This window comes from Alligator mississippiensis, chromosome 9 (genome assembly GCF_030867095.1).
Source record: "Alligator mississippiensis isolate rAllMis1 chromosome 9, rAllMis1, whole genome shotgun sequence".
Classification (NCBI taxonomy): domain Eukaryota; kingdom Metazoa; phylum Chordata; order Crocodylia; family Alligatoridae; genus Alligator; species Alligator mississippiensis.
This window is the reverse complement of record NC_081832.1, coordinates 47,416,548-47,435,058: the sequence shown is the minus strand read 5'-3', so window position 1 is coordinate 47,435,058 and position 18,511 is coordinate 47,416,548. Positions and strand designations below refer to the sequence as shown.

At 48.3% G+C, this 18,511-nt stretch overlaps 1 long non-coding RNA gene across 2 annotated transcripts; it reads left to right on the top strand.

Annotated features, from left to right (window-relative positions):
* The first annotated feature begins 475 nt into the window (after positions 1-475).
* LOC109283087 (uncharacterized) lies at positions 476-10,238 on the top strand. Of its 2 annotated transcripts, none has more exons than XR_009454928.1 (3): positions 476-903; positions 2,501-2,684; positions 10,045-10,238. It is a non-coding gene; the product is annotated as an uncharacterized LOC109283087 (long non-coding RNA). The 2 variants fall into 2 exon arrangements; XR_002090129.2 differs by having other exon boundaries at positions 479-886.
* Positions 10,239-18,511: the final 8,273 nt, after the last annotated feature.

Here is an 18,511-nt window from a genome sequence, read left to right as displayed (position 1 = left end):
ATGCAGAACAGTGATTGGACTGACTGATTTCTTTCTGGTGCGATTGGGACATGAGAGCCTGATCCCAGGGCACATGGACTGAGCCCGCCAAGGAGACTGAGAGCACTCAGGTTTTTGTGGGTTTTGTTCCTTTTTTTTTTTTTTGTGGATATTTGAGCTCAGGTCAAGGCCAGCCCTGGAAGGGTGCACCTAACCAAAGCCAGTGGTCACCCTAATGGTAGAGGGTGGAACAATAGACTAACAAGCAGTATTAAGACCTGGCTGCAGAGGACTTCAAGTACCATCTGGAGAGGCTAGGGTGGAGTAAAGGGAAGGTTCTGAGCTCCACAGAAGAAACCAGGAATTGAGACTGGGTAGGATCACCATGGGCATTGCCTCCTAGGCATATCATTTCATCAAAGTCATGGCAGGAAAGAAACAGAAGATCAACTTCCTGGCAGACCAGTCATCTGAAGCCGAGGTCCACCCTGTCACCGCTTGTAGGAAAACAAACTCAGGGCAGTGGTAGAAAGCCCTGCAACACCTATAGCCGTCACAGTGTGAAATGCCAAAATAATAAGCTTATTGCTCTCTGTCCTTCTAGGTTATTGCAAGTTACTTTACCTTTTGACAGAGGGCAGGTAAAAATAAGTCTTATAATAGAGTTGTCGCAGAGCACTAAGGTGCCCTGCTCCTAAACAGGGGAAACTGCTAGGGAAAGAGCCCTAGCAGTGAGTCAGGAGCCCAGCTGTTAGTCACCAGGGCAACTAGAGTAGTTAGTGACCCACACCTGTCAGCGGTCAGCTGATCAAAGGGGGGCAGGGCCTGGCACATATAAACCCCTTGCCAGCAGCCAGGGGGGATGGAGCTCTCTCTGAGCAAGCTGAGAGGAGTGGCCTGACTGCAGGTACAGCCTTGAGCCTGGTAAAGGATGGAGCGTCCCTGGGGTGGTTTGAGTACCATTGTTATAGCTGCGTGGCTTTGGTTTATGCTATAGCCAAGGGGCTTGTGTTTTGTTTACTGTTTAAAACCGGTGGTTTGGGTGAGGCTATTAGGGCATGGAGGAGTCCTCATAGGGGACCCACAGCAGTGTGGGGACCCCAGTGCCAGTGGGGATGCAGCATTTGGGGTGCACTGACCCCCAGCCCCAGAGAGGGCAGCAGTGAGAAGCGCCAGGAAGGTGTAGTGCGGGACAAGGCTGCAGAGAGCCCAAGAGTCGGAGAGGGCAGAGTGAGACAGGGCCATGGAGAGGTCTAGCGCCAGAGGGGGCAGACCAAAAGGGGCAGGGCCCAGAAAGGGCAAGGGGCCAAATTATAACAAGGCCCAGACTGAACAATGTCAGGTCCACCTGTGAGGCTTGGGACATGGTAAAGGGGTGGTTGGAGCCAAGCGTAGCCCATAAGGCTAGGGTGCCCTGAAACACCTGTTGTACCATCTATCTTGGAGAGGGACCCACAAGGGGTCCGGGAATGCACGGGGTCAGAGTGTACAGCTAACTGTGACCAAGAGGGCGTGAAAGGCAGCCTCCCAATTATATATTTTGTCATCAAAGACATGGCGGGTGAGGATTGAGGGTGCCCATTGGGTCAACTTGGCACGGTAAGGGGGCCTTAGGAAGATCACGGCCATCTTACTGAACCCCGTCCTATGACCAGAGTAACTAGAGTGAATCCAGTCCCCTGACATCCCACTGCTTTCTGTTCTTCTCCCCTGTGTGGTTAAAGAGAAGGTGTGATAGATAGCCAGTGAGCACTTTCCTGTGTGCTCAACTGTTTTCAGAAACCTCTGGAGACCAGAGGCATGCAGGGGTTTCTGCTCTCCAGACCTTTGACTGTAGGACATTACTGCTGCATGTTCTCATGGCCACTTTGAAAAGTGGAGGACAAGTTGTGGGGGAAGGCACATCTGCGGTGTGGTGCTGTGTGTTGAATTAGAAGCATACCAGGGTTTGGAGCACTTCAAATGAACCTCTGTTCATGGCTGCAGTTGCAATGCTACTTGGCCAGCCAGCGAAGATTGCAGCTTGCTGCTGACTTACATGTAGCTCACCAGATTTTCATAAAATGTAATCCAGTAGAAAGGATGATGATATGTAACACTAGTTCAGGATTTCTGAAAGCCTAGAAGCTTTTGGAAATTTAAGAAATAAAAACATCTTTGACTAAAGAATGTTCTCCTTCAGTCAGAGGAAAGGCTGGGCTTATGATTTACAGTCTTCTTTGTATGTTGCATTGCTTATTGTTTTTAGTTAAGATGGAAACTCTGGTGCCAGATCTACACTTTCCTAGAAGTCGGGGAACATACGAGTTCTATGCTTGGCCCATTTTATAGATAGGAAGAACTTGCAAAGCTTGGATCCAAATGAGAACTTCCTCACAGCCTGAGGATAGTCAAATCTGACAGTTGTGTTCAGACCCACTTCTAGCAGTTTTGTTAATCCCAGCTGACATGTTTGGGGAAAACAGTTGCACCCTATAAGCTTACATACAACCCTAACATTTGCTTCCCATATTCTCCACAGACACTTTTGCTGGAGAATGTGAGCATAAAGTGGATTGTATTTGGAAGGATGATGATGGCAGCACAGATTGCAACATGCCAGTGAGGAACCTGGAGAGCCTGATTCTTTTGTAGCTTGGGAATGCTTCGTGTGCTATCAGGGATTCAGAAAATGAACATGGTACTTAGTCTGGCCCTGTCACAAGGTGAGGAGGATATTAATGACTGCCATGCACTGGGCAGTTTCTGGAGTTACAACAGGTGTGTGGCTTAATTGGGAGGCAGGCCCATATAATAAGAGACCAGAGGGTGTGAAGATGGGGTTTGCTAGGAAATAGAGCAATGTGAAGGCTAAATCTCAATTAAGTCTGTTTAATAATTACAGAGTCCACAATACAATAAGTATAGTCTCCAGCCTGCTGATGCAGTTTCTCTGTTCTTTCTATTCCTGTCCCTCACTACTACATTGGAGGTGCTACTGTTGAACCAGTTTCCTGGGTGCCTGGAATACAGAGAACAGGGGAGCCTACAGTGAAGCAATGGTGTACAGGGGCAGATCCAGAGGGTGCACTTGTGTGGAAGCACACCCCCCCCCCCTCTTTTTTCAGACTGGACCATGGCACAGGAGCCTCTGACGGCTTCTGTAAATCCCCAAATCATGCAAGAATCCCTCCTGCCTCCCTTCCATGCTCAAAGGCACGTCACATCTGCTTCCCTCCCCTTTTCCCCTGTTTCTGCTTTCCCCACTATCCTGTGGCAAGGGAAGCTTCAAAGCTGTTCCTGTCTGCTCCACTCAGGTTGCATGGGGCTGGGCTTAGCTGGGACAGCAGCAATAGGAGAGAGGTGGGTTTCCTCACCCTGCCTGTTGCCCACAGGAGCAGGTGTGGGGAAAAGAAACACTCCCTGTTGCTGCTGCTGTTCCTAGCTGAGCCCAGTCTCCAAGCAGCCTAGCTGGAGCAAGCGGGAGGAGCTTCTCTATCCCAGGAGCAAGAGAAGCTGCAGAAAAGCAACAGCAGGTGGACGAGGGAGGGGGAGAGATGTGCATTTGAGCAAGAAGAAGTGGGATTCTTACATGCCTTGGAGATTTTTTATTTTTTATTTATTTATTTTCTTTTTTAAGTCCCCAGAGACTCCCCAGCAGTCTTCCCACACTGGTGGTTGAGGTAGAGAAGAGGCTGGGAGCCAGGGTGCAGCAAGCCGTGTAGCATGTGTGGTGCTCCTGCACTCCCTCTGCCAAATCCTGGATCTGCCCCTGTTAGGGTACCTGGCTTGTCACTTCTGCTCTTGTCTTCCATCTCATCAAAATCATCAGAACCTCTTGGTGGTAAAATCCTTTTTCTGTAGTCCTCCATCTCCTGTGCAGCCCAAACTGGAAAAACAAAAAAGCCTATCCCTCCTGATTTGATGGATCTAATGGGAAGAAACAGATTTTTTTTTTTCCCCCACAAGGTGTACCTGTGCCTATTATGAAAGGAATTTTATTTAAATGCAGAGTTGCAAATCTTTTTAAACATGCAGTCTGATATAGTCTCTACTAGAAGATGACCCAAGAATGGGTTTTGAACTACAGGCAAAACCTTGATATTAAAACACAGATTAGTATGATGCCAGGACTATGTGAACACTTCAAGAGACATTTTAGACATAGGCGGAGGGAGAAAAAATGATTGGGGGGGGGGGTGCTGAGCATGTGTGCGTGCATGTGCATGCTCCCCTCCCCAACAGGTAAGTTTGTGGAGGAAGGGGGGGTGCAGATTGAGCCCCCCATGGTGAGGAAGGGAGCAGGGCAGAGGAGGGTCAGGGGCTGGGGTGAATGGGGCCCTGGCCGGGCTGGGTGGTGGGACAATTGGAGCCAGGTGGCTTGTCCGGGGGGGGGGGGTCCTGCCACTGTGTACACCCTAGCAGAGGCCCGGGAGACACATGCCCCCCAGATCTGTGCACAGGGTGGAGGTGGCTGCCACTGCGCATCGTGCTTTGTGCCCTGTTACAGCTGCTGCTGCCTCCAGAGCCACATGATGCCATGTGCGTCCCACTGCCAGGTGGGCAGGGGTGTGGTACAGATCAGTGATGTTGCATTGCTCCCAGGGCAGCTGCAGCAGGGTGCAAAGTGAGTGCACAGTGGCAGCTGCCTCCACCCCACATGCAGATTGGGTGGGCATATGTTCCCAGGGCTTCTCCCAGTGTGCACACAGCAGCAGGAGCCCTCCTCCCCACGCCCCTGGACAAGCCACCCAGGCTCTGATTGTCCCACCATCCAGCCCAGCTGGGGCCCCATTCAGCCCAGGACCTGCCTCTGCTGTGCTCCCTCCCTCACCATGGGGGCCTTGAACTGACCCCCCCTCCCCTCCCTCCCCTGCACAGAATCAACTGGTACTTGCCTTCCTTTCTGGGCAGCCAGTGATCCACACACTGGGCTGCAATCCTGGCTGTGTACGTGTCCCTCCCTACCCCTGCTGCAGCCACCTGGAGCTTGTGGCCGGGCTGCCTTGTGGCCCTACCCACTGCCCTGTGTTTGGGGGGGCTGAGCTCTGTTAGCCCCAGCCTTCTACCACTTATGATTTTAGAATATCCTAACATATTAAATGACTAAATCTTACTGCAATGTAATGTCAAATGCTACTTCAATACTTCAGTAGACAATATATGGAATAATTGAGTTAAAATTCCTTATAGTACTACTCAGACAAGTGTCTAACCTGGAGTACCAGCCACTAGAAATGCAATTGGATTGGTCATATTTCACAAAGATGGTTTTAACTGTTAATGTAATTTAAAGAAATGGCTAGCTTTTTCCAGTCACTTTAAATAGAGATTCATTTGAATTTCAGACAGAGTGTGGAGGAGTAATTCTTTACAAAGATTAACTTGCCACCTGCCTATATAAGAAGTGCCTTCAATGGCTGACTTTTTTGTGGGGATGCTATGCTTTCCATGACACTTCTGGGCATGTGGAACATCTGGATACCTTATGTTAGGCTTTTTGTTGGTACCTACAAGTATATGAACCGGATAGCAGACCTTTGCTTTAACAGAGAGAAAATATTTAAGCCTGACTAGAAGAACACTCATCCCAAAATGTGGTGATTTTTTTTTTTTTTTTTTGTTTGTTTACTTCAAAATTTTTACCCATGCCATTGAATGAGAAATCCAGTATGGTATGTGTATTTGAAATAATGAGTAGTTTTAGTGGTAAATCTTTTAATGGACTGCATGAAAGACCAGTAAGCAAAGAACAGTGACCTCATTGTTCCACCGCTGTAGACTCAAATGAACTTCATTTACTTAAGTGACCTTCCTCTGGATTTACACCACAGTGGCCACATTCTACGTGAGATGCTGACTGCACAGTCATTACTGAACAGTCATTTAGTACTTGTATAAGGACTTCCTACCATGTGACGCTACTGTGCAGTAGTCATGGGCTACTGCACAGTCAGTGTCTTGGGTGGATCTGACCAGTAAGTGAGAAAAGGATCTAGCCCAGTATCAAATAGTTATCATCATGTCAGAAAAATCTATCTCTTTGAGAGGAAAGATAGTACTTTAGTTAAGGTACCAAGGAGGTCTCACAAGAACTTCCATTTTTGGTTCATCCATGGATATCTTGTGTGACCTTGGGCAAGTGCCTCAGTCCTCACATGTGTAAACATGTGATGTCAACTACCTCATGGTGAATCGCTGAGGTTCTCCAATGATCAGCTTAGAAAAACTTGTGAATAAATGAAAACCATAATAAAATTCAGTCAGGAGAGACTTAAAAATTATTTAGTGAGTTATAGGAGCTGATGATTTTTTTTTTTTTCTAAGCTCTTTTTTTTTTTTTTTTAATGTCCTCATTAATGGTCTAAAGACTATCTAATATACAAGTTAATGATCTTCACAGAAGATTCTAAACTTGGAGGATTCCCAGTTACTACTGAAACAGAGATCTAATGTTTTAGAGAAACCAGGAGTTGGGCAACACATGGGCAGAAGATTATAGGAAAGAGATCTACTTTGAGAAAAGATAAGTTGATTTGTAAAACAGATATTTGAGAGAGGAAAATCTAGGAAAGTGATAATGCAAAAAGAAACCTAGACATAATGGGCACATCTACACATCCTATTAATGTGCTTTAAGCTTACTGCACAGCAAAATAAGGTGCAGTAAGCTTTCCCTGGAAGCACATCTACCCATGCACCTGTCGGGATCAAATTTGCTCCCGACAGGAGTTGTTCCATGCAGGGCTACTCCTGCCCTGCTCTACCACCCCTACAGCAGCCAGGGGGAGCTCCAGGTTCCTCTGGGTGCCAGCCCCAGACTGGCAGGGGGTGCTGGGGTCAGGCCTGGGCTCTGGGTGGTGGGGGAACTGTCCCACCTCTGAGCCAGCTGCCTTCCAGTCCTGCACCCTGATCTGCAGATCATGGCACAAGGCTGGGAAGCAGGCAGCTACCTGGGGCAGGGGACAATTTTCCCCCACTCCTTGCTGCTTGGGCTGACCAGGAACAATTTTCTTTTGGTCTGCTGTCTACATGTGCATTACTATGCAGTAAACTAATTTACTACACAGTATGCATTACAGTAGATTAGTCTACTGTGCAGTAAAGCATCTCATGTAGATGCACCCAGTAGTTAGTAATTTAGACTTGAGTTTGCAATGCAATATGGCAGTAAAAAAGGTACCAACAGTTTTAGTCCTGGTATTTTGTAGTATTATGACATGTATCAGAAATATACTTTTTGTAAGTGATCTAAGATACTATGTCCATCTGAGACTATAGGAGCAATTGAGGATCCAGGAATATTTCCACATAACAGACTTTCTTGACATGAATCAATGAATCCATATAAGTAAGAGAGATGGTGCCATTCCTATCATGTACTTCAGTTTCTACAAACACTGTACTTTACCATTTCAGAGAGTCCAAACCTCAGCTACCTCATTGTTATCTAAGATATCTCTTGGCCAGGCACTGGGAAAGCAGAAAAATACCATGTCCAAGTTTGCCTTACCTGTCATAGTATACTGATGCCACTGTAGCTTGGGGTACTTGTAATGTCTTTCACTAGCTTTACATATGTATTACATAAAAGTGAAAGACAAAGAAGAGCCTTAAGCAAGTGAGCTAAATTAAGTAGATACCAAAAGGTTAAATATTGGGCTAACTAATTACAACAAAACTGCACACAGACAGCATTTACACTGAATCTTTCTCTGTTGCTCATAAAAAGTTATTTAAAAGCCAATGGGAGCATCCCCATGTTCAGAGACGTGTGTATCCAGGGGCATTAAAAGCAATGGTGCACATCTTTGTCACTGCTTTGTGCTCCAGCACATGCCCCTGTACATGTGCTCCGGTGCATGCCAAACTGTCCCAGGTAGGGTGAGGCTGAGGCCAACACTTTTGCTAGCCCCAGCAGCCTTACCTGGGGTCCTCCTGGGGCAGCAGAGATGGCAATCTGGATGCATGGAGCCTGGTTGGCAGCCAAAGCATGACTTTGCATGGTCAAGCTCCACTTCTGGTGGTGCATACTACTGCTATGTGCACCAAGCTGCTTTTTTGCAACGTTTTTCATTTTATTTTTTTTTTTCTCTTTTCCTGATACTGGGACTTCCCAGTATCAAATTTTGGCACTATGTTGCAAATTTGCAGTGCAGCACAGACTTGTACATTCACCATGTGCAGTTTGCAGTGCCATATACAGGTCTGAGTCGCCACAATCCACATGTGCATACTCATTTGGACAAGCCCAATGAGGCCACCTTAGACTCTGTACTCTACCCAAAGCAATTAACAGGTTAATCAGGAACAAGGTAGTATAAGACATTCTGGAGATAAACAAGTTTTGTCTCTACTCTCTTTTCCTTCCTTATGACCTTGATCAAGAGACACAACAATCATAGCTTCATTGAGGGATTATCATTGCTCATTCAAGGGAAACTGGCATTACTTTGTAAAACCCTGAGTGTAGCTATGTGTGCAGTTACAGTTAGATGGGTTTACTGCACAGTAATTTACTATGCTGTAAACCAACCCTGGGCAGCATCTACACATGCAGCCATTTGGAAGATTTGCTCCTCAAGGCACTAGCCTGCTCCAGGCCTCTTCTGGCCCTGCTCTGCCCCTCTGCAGCAGCCAGGGGGAGTTAGAGGCTCTGGCCACAGATACCTGGGGCTAGGGCAGGAACAGGCAATTACTTTGGGTAGAGGGTTACTTATCATGTTTTGGAAAGCTGCATGGGTAGCCCCACCCTTTGACAGGTGCCCTGCCCCATGTTTGCCATCTTGTGACTGGAAGTCCTGCCCCCTGACCTTTGCCACCAGAAGTCCCTCCCCTTGTCCCCAGAAGTACTCATTTCAGCAATGGGTTTTGCCATCTCGGAACCAGAAAAATACCAAATAATATTCTTAAAAAAACATATACACTATTTATTAATTGATTTCAAAAAATATTTTTGTCCTGGCTTACATGTGTTTGTATAGTGTACATACAGGTGATTGCACAATAGCTTAAAATGAAGTCTTACTCTGGTATATTGTGGGGGGCATGGTGGGGTAGGTATAAGGTTGTGGGTATGTGGGGTGCGGGGGAGGCTGTGCCTATGGGGGTGCATAGGTGTTGAGGGAGCATGTGGAAGTCTGTGTGGCTATGTGGGGTGTGGGTTGGTATGGGGTTTGTGGGGACTTGTGTGTGGGAGGAGAGTGACTGGGGTGTGGGTGTGAGGGTCTGCATGTATGGCAGTGTAAGGGGGGTTGTGGGTGCATGAGTATGGTGAGATGTGCATGTGGGACTTACCCTACGAACACATGCGTGTGTGCGCACACACACTTTGCCCTTCCCTACAACCCTTTCTTCCCCCCCCCCCCCCCCCCACCAAAGTTTAAGGTACTGGCTTGCCTCATGCTCCCACAGTCTGCCAATGCAGCTGAGAGCCACGTGGAGCTGGAGCAGTCTAGGGGAAGGAAGGCAGGGAAATGGCTGGGGCTGCAGTGGGCTAGGCTACTCAGTCCTGCATGTTCCTCCTGGGTCCTATTGCCCCCGTCAAAGATGACAGGAAGCCAGGAGCAAATAAATATTAATTTACTACATTTTTTTTTTTTTTTTGTGTGTGCCCCATGGGCTGGATAGAATGGCCTGGTGGGCCACATGTGGCCCATGGGCCCCATTTTGCTCAACCCTAGGCTAGGGTCACTCCTTTAAAAAGGAGCCCATGTGGTGCTCCCTGGCCATCTGTGTTTCTGGCCTAGAATAGGCTGTAGCATGCTGGCACAGCCCTTTCCAACTCTGTCACCAGAGCCTGTGCACACTGTGATGGCTGCTCCACTCCCAGGGCCTGGGGGTGATGACTTGTACCTTGGGCTCCTGCTTCCCACCCTGCTCACTGTGCTTTCCTGCTGTGGTGACTGACTTGGGCCAGGTGGCAGTCTCCACCCTACCTGCCCCCCCAGTGCTGTATAGCCATGTGGCCAGGCTCAGTGCTGCATCTGAGGTCCCCTGCCCCTGCACTGATGCCACCCAGCACCTGGCCCACTTCCTGGACCCTGATAGGGATGTTGATGATGCATATGTGTACACCACCACCAGTGCCATCCATGAACTCTGGAGGTTCCAGCCTTGCTGTCTGTGGACCTGCCTGGCCAGTCAGGGCTGGTAGCTGCATGTTGTCCAGTGCACCTGGGATGATGAGCAGTGGCTGGAGCCACTTTGGATGACCTGGGCCTCCTTCCAGGAGCTCCTCAACCAGCTTCAACTGTACCTGGAGTGGCAGGTCACCACCAACATCCCCTGGGTCATCATTGTGGCCTATGGGCTGCATAACATCTGTGAGGCCTGGGGGGGGAGCTGTGAGGCTTGGATGGAAGAGGCAAAGTGGGCAGAGGACTCCTGGTACCAGGAGTGCCAGCTGTGGCAACAGCAATAGGAACAGCCTCCCTGCCCCAAGTCCCTGAGCAAACCACACATCTGGCAGCAGGGGCCAGGGCACTGGGTGTAAGAGGCACTGGCAGACCACCTGCTCCTGCATCCACCACTGTAAGCCACCTGGCCAACCAGCCCCAGGCCACAGCCCAACCATGCACCCCTAGCACCATGCTCACTGCAGACAGTTTTCTGGAAAGCACTTTATTTCCCTTCACAAACACAAACTCCCTTTCCCCCTCACCCTAGAGCCCCTCCCCCCCAAACCACAAAGCTCCCCCACCCCCCAACAATAAAGTACCCTCTTCCTTGTACAGACTATTTACAGTGCTCTGTGTGCTCTCCTGAATTGGGAGGACAGTATGGTTTGGGGTGCCTTCAAGGCAGAGCTCAAGGACAGGAACCCAGCACCCTGGCCTCTGCCTGCACCTCCACAAGTGCGCATGCTGTGATGAGGGTGACAGGTGGGGGGGGCTCACCCAGGAATGAGGGTAGCTGCTGCTCTTCTAGCACAGCCAGCTCCCGCTCCTGCAGCCTGGGACCCATATGCAGTGCTGGCCCTGCTGCAGGCAACTCCTGGTAAGGGACTGCATGGAGATTGGGCAAATGGTGTCAGGGGGCAAGCAGGGCTAGGGCCAGGGGCAGGGCAGCAGGAAGGTGTGGGGTGAAGGTGATTGTCATAGGCAGGATTGTGTTCAGCACCCAGCAATTCTCCTCTGTGGCTTCCACTGCCCTGGCCACCATGGCAGCCTGCCACTCTTGGGCCTCCACCTTCCTCTCAAGGAGAGTGATGTGCTTCTCCTTGAGGGCTGGGAGCCTCTCCCAGAATGCCTGTTCCTCCCTTGCTCTCTTCTGGGCCCTCTCCCACTTGCACACAGAGCCCTTCACTTGGCTGGTGGATTCATGGGGTGACATTCCTCCACTACAGTGACCAGCCGGTTCAGCAACTGGCTTTTGTCCTGCATCCACTGCTGCCAGAGCCAGTGTGTATGTAGGGCCCCGGCCAAGGCTCATGGTGACCCTGAAGGCTCATTCTCATGCACAGCTGATGCCTCTCCCCCGCATGCAGCAGCTGGACCTGTACAGCCAGGAGAAAGAGGCTGTTTGTGAGAGTTTGCAACATTTCTGAGATAGCATGCCCTATACATACCAGGGGGCTGTGCACTACCTGGCCTTAGATTGGGGCTCGTGCATGCATAGGTGGCCAGGGATCATGGTAAGTTGGCCAGGCAAGCCCTAGCACAGGCAGCTGCTGGCCAACCCCTCCCCCTCCCCCCCCCAACCCCGCTTGCTCCACTGGGTGCTTGCCATGGGCAGCCTACCTTCCCTGCCCCTTTCCCAGGCTGGGACAGGCCTGGCAGCACCTGCTGCAGGTGCTCTAGACTTACTTTCCCCTTCTCCTCCTGCAGGCCAGGCTGTCTTCTCCATTGCCTCTAGGCCCATAGTGGCCAGGTGAGGGAGGCAAGGGGCTTCCAGCCAACTGGGACACACAGCTGGTGGTGTCCTTGCCCTACCTTCAGGGGGTCTCTCCAGAGAGGCATCCCAAGGCAGGCCCCTTCTGTATGTGCTTTGCTTCCCAATTTTGCTCCTGATGAGAGTGTCCCAAGTGCACCACAGCAAGCTGTTTGTGCAGACTGAGGGGTGCTCAACCCACTATGATTTGCTGATGATGGTTTGCTAGGGTGTCCCCAGCACACCTGAGAACCTGACACGGGACCTTGAGCTTTGGTGGTGTGGGCAAGCCCATGCTTCCCCACAATGTTCACCACCACCTGGAGTAGTACCTGTGCCTACATTGTGTCCCTGCCCCCCCACAGCCAAGGATGACATTGCTGCAGGCACTGACACATTTCTTCATGTGTGAGAGGCCCATGCCTACCTAGCTAAGGGGGCACTGGCTACTCAATAAAGTTTTGTGCTGCTTACCACCTTCCTACATGTTATTGGGGGGGAACGGTGACTCCAGGGGCTGGGGGGAGCTCAGCCAGGCCAGGCTGAGAGTGGGGGCATGGGCAGTGATAGGGAGGGGAGAGCCCCCTTTCCAGTGCAGGGTTTACCAGTGGGCATGGCAGGTGTGCCTAGAGGCCTGAGTCTGTCTCTGATGGCGGTGATGATGTGTGGCTCCTGGTGGTGTCCTGGAAGGCAGGGGCACACTGGTTGGCTGTCCAGGCAGGGGCTCCCTCCAGGGAGGAGCTCAAGCTCATTAGAGTGGGTGGTGCCACCCCCAGGCTGGCCTTCTTGGTGGGGATGCACACCCAGAGCTGGTGGGGCAGGCACTGGCCCAGGCTGCTGGAGCTGCTGGATGATGCTGGGGGCACAGACCATAGCAGGACATGCTCCTGGTGTCCCCAGGGGTCCTCCCTTGGTTGGTGATGTAGACACACTGTGCCCGCAAGGCCCTGACTTTTATGTGGCACTGGGGCGCTGACTGGTCATGCCCACATTTCCGCATGTGGGCCACCATGCCTTCACAGATGTGGGCATTGGAGTGCCTCCCCCTATGGTCAAACTGGCTCTGGACTGCACCCTTACCCCCTAGTGCACCAGGGTTCATGGTCTTGTCCTGGGAGCAGCTGGCTCCCTGGGAGATGATGTGTGGCATCAAGAACAACACCAGAGTCACTCCCTTAATGGCCTTCAGGGGCTGTGGGTGAGTGTCTGGGTCTGCCGGGACCGGGAAGGTGCCTTTAGCACATAGTGCAGGGGCACAGTGTGGGACAGGCAGGCAGGTGGTGGGGCTGGGCTGGGGACCAGTGCCAAGGCCCAGGAAGGTTGCCACAGCTGGCCCAGGGCCACTGCTTTGGGATCCGATGGCCAGAAGCAGGCAGCAGGTAGCACAGGCCCCAAGGTCACCACAGCATTTTAAAGGCCAAGCTGGGGAAGGCAAAGAGCCACCCCAGCCCCAGAGCTGGAGAAGCTCTGAGCTTAATGGGCCTGGGACTAACCCAATGGTGGCCCTCTCATGATGGGGCTGACTGGGAGCAAATTTACGCCTGCTTGGCATCTACACGTGTGCTACTGTGCAGTAATTAGAGCACAGTTAATTTGCTATCTGCATTTGCAGGTAGCAAATTTACCAAGCAGTAGACTAATTTACAGTCCAGTAAGCGCCTGCACGTGTAGATATTGACCCTTTACCATGCAGTCAATTAGTCTAGTACATGGTAAAGCCTCCTGTGTACATGTAACCACTAACAACCTTATCTATCAGTTGGTGGAATATTTACTTATTTGTTTTCATAGCCCTGAAGGACCTAGGTCAAGCTTTCATGTGGCATCTCAAAGTCTCTTAGCCAATCCTAATAATCTGGCACTGCTCAGCAATCAGAGTGTTAGGAAAGAAGATGGATGGCTTTATTTGTACCGCATTTACTTGAATACAAGATGAGGTTTTTTTCCTACAACCAGCATGGGGATAAATGCCCAGATGTTATATTTGCCTACAAGGAAACCTCATTAAATACATTGTCTATTTTTGAACTGCTGCTAAAAGCAGCATGTGCTCAGTAATAAAACCACCCTGATCACCAATAATCACCAATTATAAAGGTGATTAAATGTAGCCAACACTGAGCATGACAATAATATACATGGCTTATATTGGGCAAACATGCTGCTGGGAATCTGCCACAAGGATAGGTTAGTGTAGCCTATCTGAATAAGATATATAATATTGCTCGATAAGTGCAGTTCCCCTCAGCATCAACTCATTTTTAGGTCATGATGAGCCACTACATTGCGTATAGTTGCATTGCATATTTAGACTTCTTCAGTCCCACAGCTGAGATGCACCTTTCTTGCCCATTTCCAATTATTCCTGTTTCTCCACCAGCCTTAAATGACTGGCAAATAACACCCAATGGAGGAAGGGGGCCCAAACAGTTCACCCAAAGTCCCTCTGTTGCCCCCTCTCTCAGTCTGTCACATATGATTAGTGTGGCCCTGCCACCCATTGAGGTGAAGCCAGACCTGCCCTATGCCTCCTCTACCTACCCGTTTTCGGAGCATCCCAGGACTCATGACAAGACCACCTGGTTTCAGGCATAAGAGCGAGGTTAATTAGCACATGGATCCTTCATTGGGGGGTATCTGGAGTAGACACACATACTGAGCAGTGCTGAGCTATGGGATGACCATGGCTTGAAATTCTGTTGATTCTGGTGGGACCCAGCCCAGTAAACTATATGGTAAATCATGAGTCTTTTGGCTTTGAACTAATATAATGCATAGTTTGTTCTCTTCTTGGCTTTGTGAAGACTCAGGACAAGTATAGTGGCTTCTTAACCTGGCAGGGTAAATACCATGCATCTGTGTCCAAGAAGGCAGTTTTCCTGAACAGCACCCTAGGAGAACTGCTCTTCTGGCATGGTTCAGTACCTGCCGAGGTGCAGCAACTTTAAGCCCAGTTTATGGAAATGGGAGTCTGCACCCTTGCTTGCTCTGAGGGCCCTAGAGCTAAGGGCAAGCAAAACTCGGGGGTATCCAAACCCCAAGCCTCCGGGCTTGGGCCTGCAAGTAGGATGCCTGCCAAAGGTTTTGGAAACATGTGAAGCCCCAGATGTGGGTGGAGGATGTTTGCCAGTAGTAGGGCCACTTATGGTTCTGGACTCTTGGATTTGGAATTAGTTTTGGCTAATTTGGCCTTGGATACAAATTAAATAAAAAAAATGTTTCTTCTAGATTTGGAAGGTGCCAAAGAGCTACTTAAAAGTAGGCTTATTAGGGCTGTGCAAAATGGCACCGTTCCGTTTTGACTTGTTTCAAGGTTTCCATGGACAGCGTTTTGTTTCGAATTTCATTTCAATTTGAAACAGCTGTTCCATTTTGCTTTGTCAAAACAGTGAGGCTGTTTCGACATTTCACCCGTTAGATATAATGGGGAAGCTCGAAACAGCCTCTGTCATCTGGCAGGCAAATCGGAGCTGCGGGCCCTGATCTGCCTGCCAGATGAGGGAGGGAAGCAGGTGCTGCGGCCTGGGACAGAGGAAGGGAACTGAGCCTGATTGCTCAGTTCCCTCCCCAGCACTAGATCAGGCTGGGGATGGGAAGTCAGCCCAGCTGAGCTGACTTCCCATTCCCAGCCCATTCCTAGGGGTGGGAAAGGGAACTGACCGATCAGGCTCAGTTCCTTTCCCCAGCCCCATCACAGCACTTGGGAGGGGAACTGAGCCCAGGTTCAGTTCCCTTCCCCTGCACTGTGATAGGCTTACTGCAGCCCGGCGGTGGGAGATGGGGAGAGCCAGGCTGCTGCTGGGAGCGCAGCCCTGGTTCTCCTGTCTCCCACCACCTCGCTGCTGGTTGCTATGAAACTCAAATCTTTTGAAACGTTTTGAATAGCCTCATTTTGTTTTGAGGCTGTTTCAAAGCCCTTCGTTTCGATTCGATTTCACTGTTCTGAGCTTGAAATGAGTCAAAACAGTGTTGAATCTAAACGGCCAGCGAAATTTCGCACACCTCTAGTCCTTATGAAGTATTTGTGCTAAAACTTGCACCAGTTTCAAAAAAGGTGAAATGCATCAATTCTGGATGAACTAAGTATATTGATATTCCTTGAAAATTACTACAGCTGTGCTTAATTCAAGGTCAGTGTTTTAAAATGTGCTTCTCACTTCCATGTGCTCAGGGAGACCAGGGTCTGACAGTAAGGAGGGGGGGAAGGAGCTGCAGGGCAAAGAATTTGGGGAAAGGCAGAGGGCAAGCGGGCTATCTGAACCTTCAGATTTATTTCCCCTGATGTAGCAGTGCCAGAACAAATTCAAGCTAAACCTCCAATATTTAGATTCTATACCTGGAAAATTATAACAAATATGAAACTATGAAATGTATAAGTCTTCAATATACAGAATTTAATTTTGGTGGTTCATCTTATAATTAGGGTCTTCTTAGATTTGAGTAAATAGGGTGCTTTTCTGAAATATTAAAACAAACCATGAGAAAAAAATCTGCTATAAAGCACACGTTACAAAAGAACAACAGTAAAACCAAAAAGTAGACAAAAAACAACAAAACAAAACAAACCCTGCCCAAATAAAGTGTAAAGAAAAAAAAAAGAAAAAAGGCTGTTTAGGCATAACATTTCAAAGCTGATCGTGGATTTGGCACATGTGAGTTTTTGAGTACCCAACTTGGAATGCTGCTGTTGTTGTTGTTGTTTTTGTAACATGTAGGAGCTCCAGTCTTGGACAAGGACCTCATTGTGCTCGTTATTATACAAACACATGGATAGACATTCAGCCCTTGCCTCTTACAATCTAAGATGGATACAGACAGACAGGGGAGCACAGGGAAACTATTAGACACCTGGTCCAGATTTTCAAAAAAGGTTATTGATGCTCAGCACCTCTGAAAATTGAGCTCTCATTGATTCAATGGTCACCCAAGCATGTTGCTACTGAAAGTGAGTGCATGTTTTTGAAAAGTTATGGCTTACTGTCCTCTATCATTTTTTAACTCTTCTGCTTGATTATTTCTCTGTATCTGCAAATGCCCCAGATTTGTTAAACCCAGATCTCCAGCTGTAATTTTGTAGATGACTAAAGTAGGCAGCACTAGTAAAATCATTATCAGCAGGGGATTTTAAACCCTTTTAAACTCATGGATGGCCACAATTTTCATAAATGCAGATGTGCAAAAATGGTGCAATGTGGTTCAACCTCATTAAGCAGGGTTTCATCTCTTCATGGTTTTCCCTTTTGAAATGGGATTAAACAGCAAAGCTTGGAACAGGCTGGATTCAAACTTCCCCTAGGCTTTGAGTGAGGCTGAAGTAGGGATTTTGGTTCTGTTCATTACAGAGAGAAAAGCTAACTCTGCAAACTTTGGATACAAATTCAGACTTTCCCAAAACTGGGAATGTTCAGACCCATCTCTATTTGTCTTGGGTATGGGGAGTTTTCTGTGATGCTATCTGCAGTGGAACTTTCCATTAGCAACAGCAGAAGAGACAAAGAACTCATACTTGACCTTTATGAAAATATTCCTTACCAAAATTTACTAGGAAAAAGAATCCACAACCCTTTTTTGTTTCACTTCTTTAATTGGTATTGACATGAAATATTCTGTGTTGTATTAATACTAGTTTAGTTTTCTTTTATTTTTTTAAAATAATTTCTCCAAACATATTTTTAGCAAAAATATTTTGCTTGAACTTTCTTCTTCCTCCTTCAAAGGCTGCTGTGCAGTTCTGGGGTGCTAAATACTAAACTCACATTCTACCACTCCTTCCCCTCCCATTTGGATGGTAATCATAGGATCCCGATGCCAAACTGTGGAAGATATTTTTTCCAGCAGCAGCATCTGGCTTCTTGGCAGACTGTACAGGCAGTTGTGTTGGCAGCACTGGGAGCTGCTTGAGTCTGTCATGTGTTTAGGCTGCTGTAGAACTGTCTGAACTGCCTTGTTCCCTTAGACAGTATGTTCTCTTGACTTCCATTTAATTTTGATAAATTTGTACTTTTGCTAATTAAGTTCTATTGAGTCTATTTGAAAAGCCTATATATAGATTATTTAATAAAGAATAATAAGAGATATTTATATTGCACCTTTCATTGGTAGGGGTACCCAACCTGTTAAACAAATTGTATAGAAGGATTTCACACCCCACTGAAATGTACCACCTCTGGAATGGAGCTCAGAAGCACTCTAACCACCACTCACTCCTATGCTATTAGGTGCCTAGGACAGGAAGTAAAACATACTGGATCTGGTTGAAAGGCAGCTACATTTTAGGCAGGTGGAATGTGGTTATTTTATTTTACAATCTGTCCAAGAAATCTGCACTGACATCCCTAGCTTTTGCCAAAAAATTGCTCTGATAAGTGAAGAAGGTTAGAAGGAGCTCACCTTTAAGGATTATCCAAAAGGCAGCACCTCAGAAAGCTGGGATGTTTTAAATACATCCTGTAAGGAGCTTTCACTGAAGGGAAAGGGTGTTTATTGACTGTACTCAGAGTTACCCAACAATCATGAATCATATCTACTGGACCAACAGCTTCTGTGTATCCACAGGCATCTTGAAGATTTATAGCTTCACCTATATATGATATTGAGCACTTCCAATTCTTCTATGGATTGATCCTCACAACATCCATCTTACAGATGGGAGATCAAGGAAAAGAAATACTAAAAGCCGAAT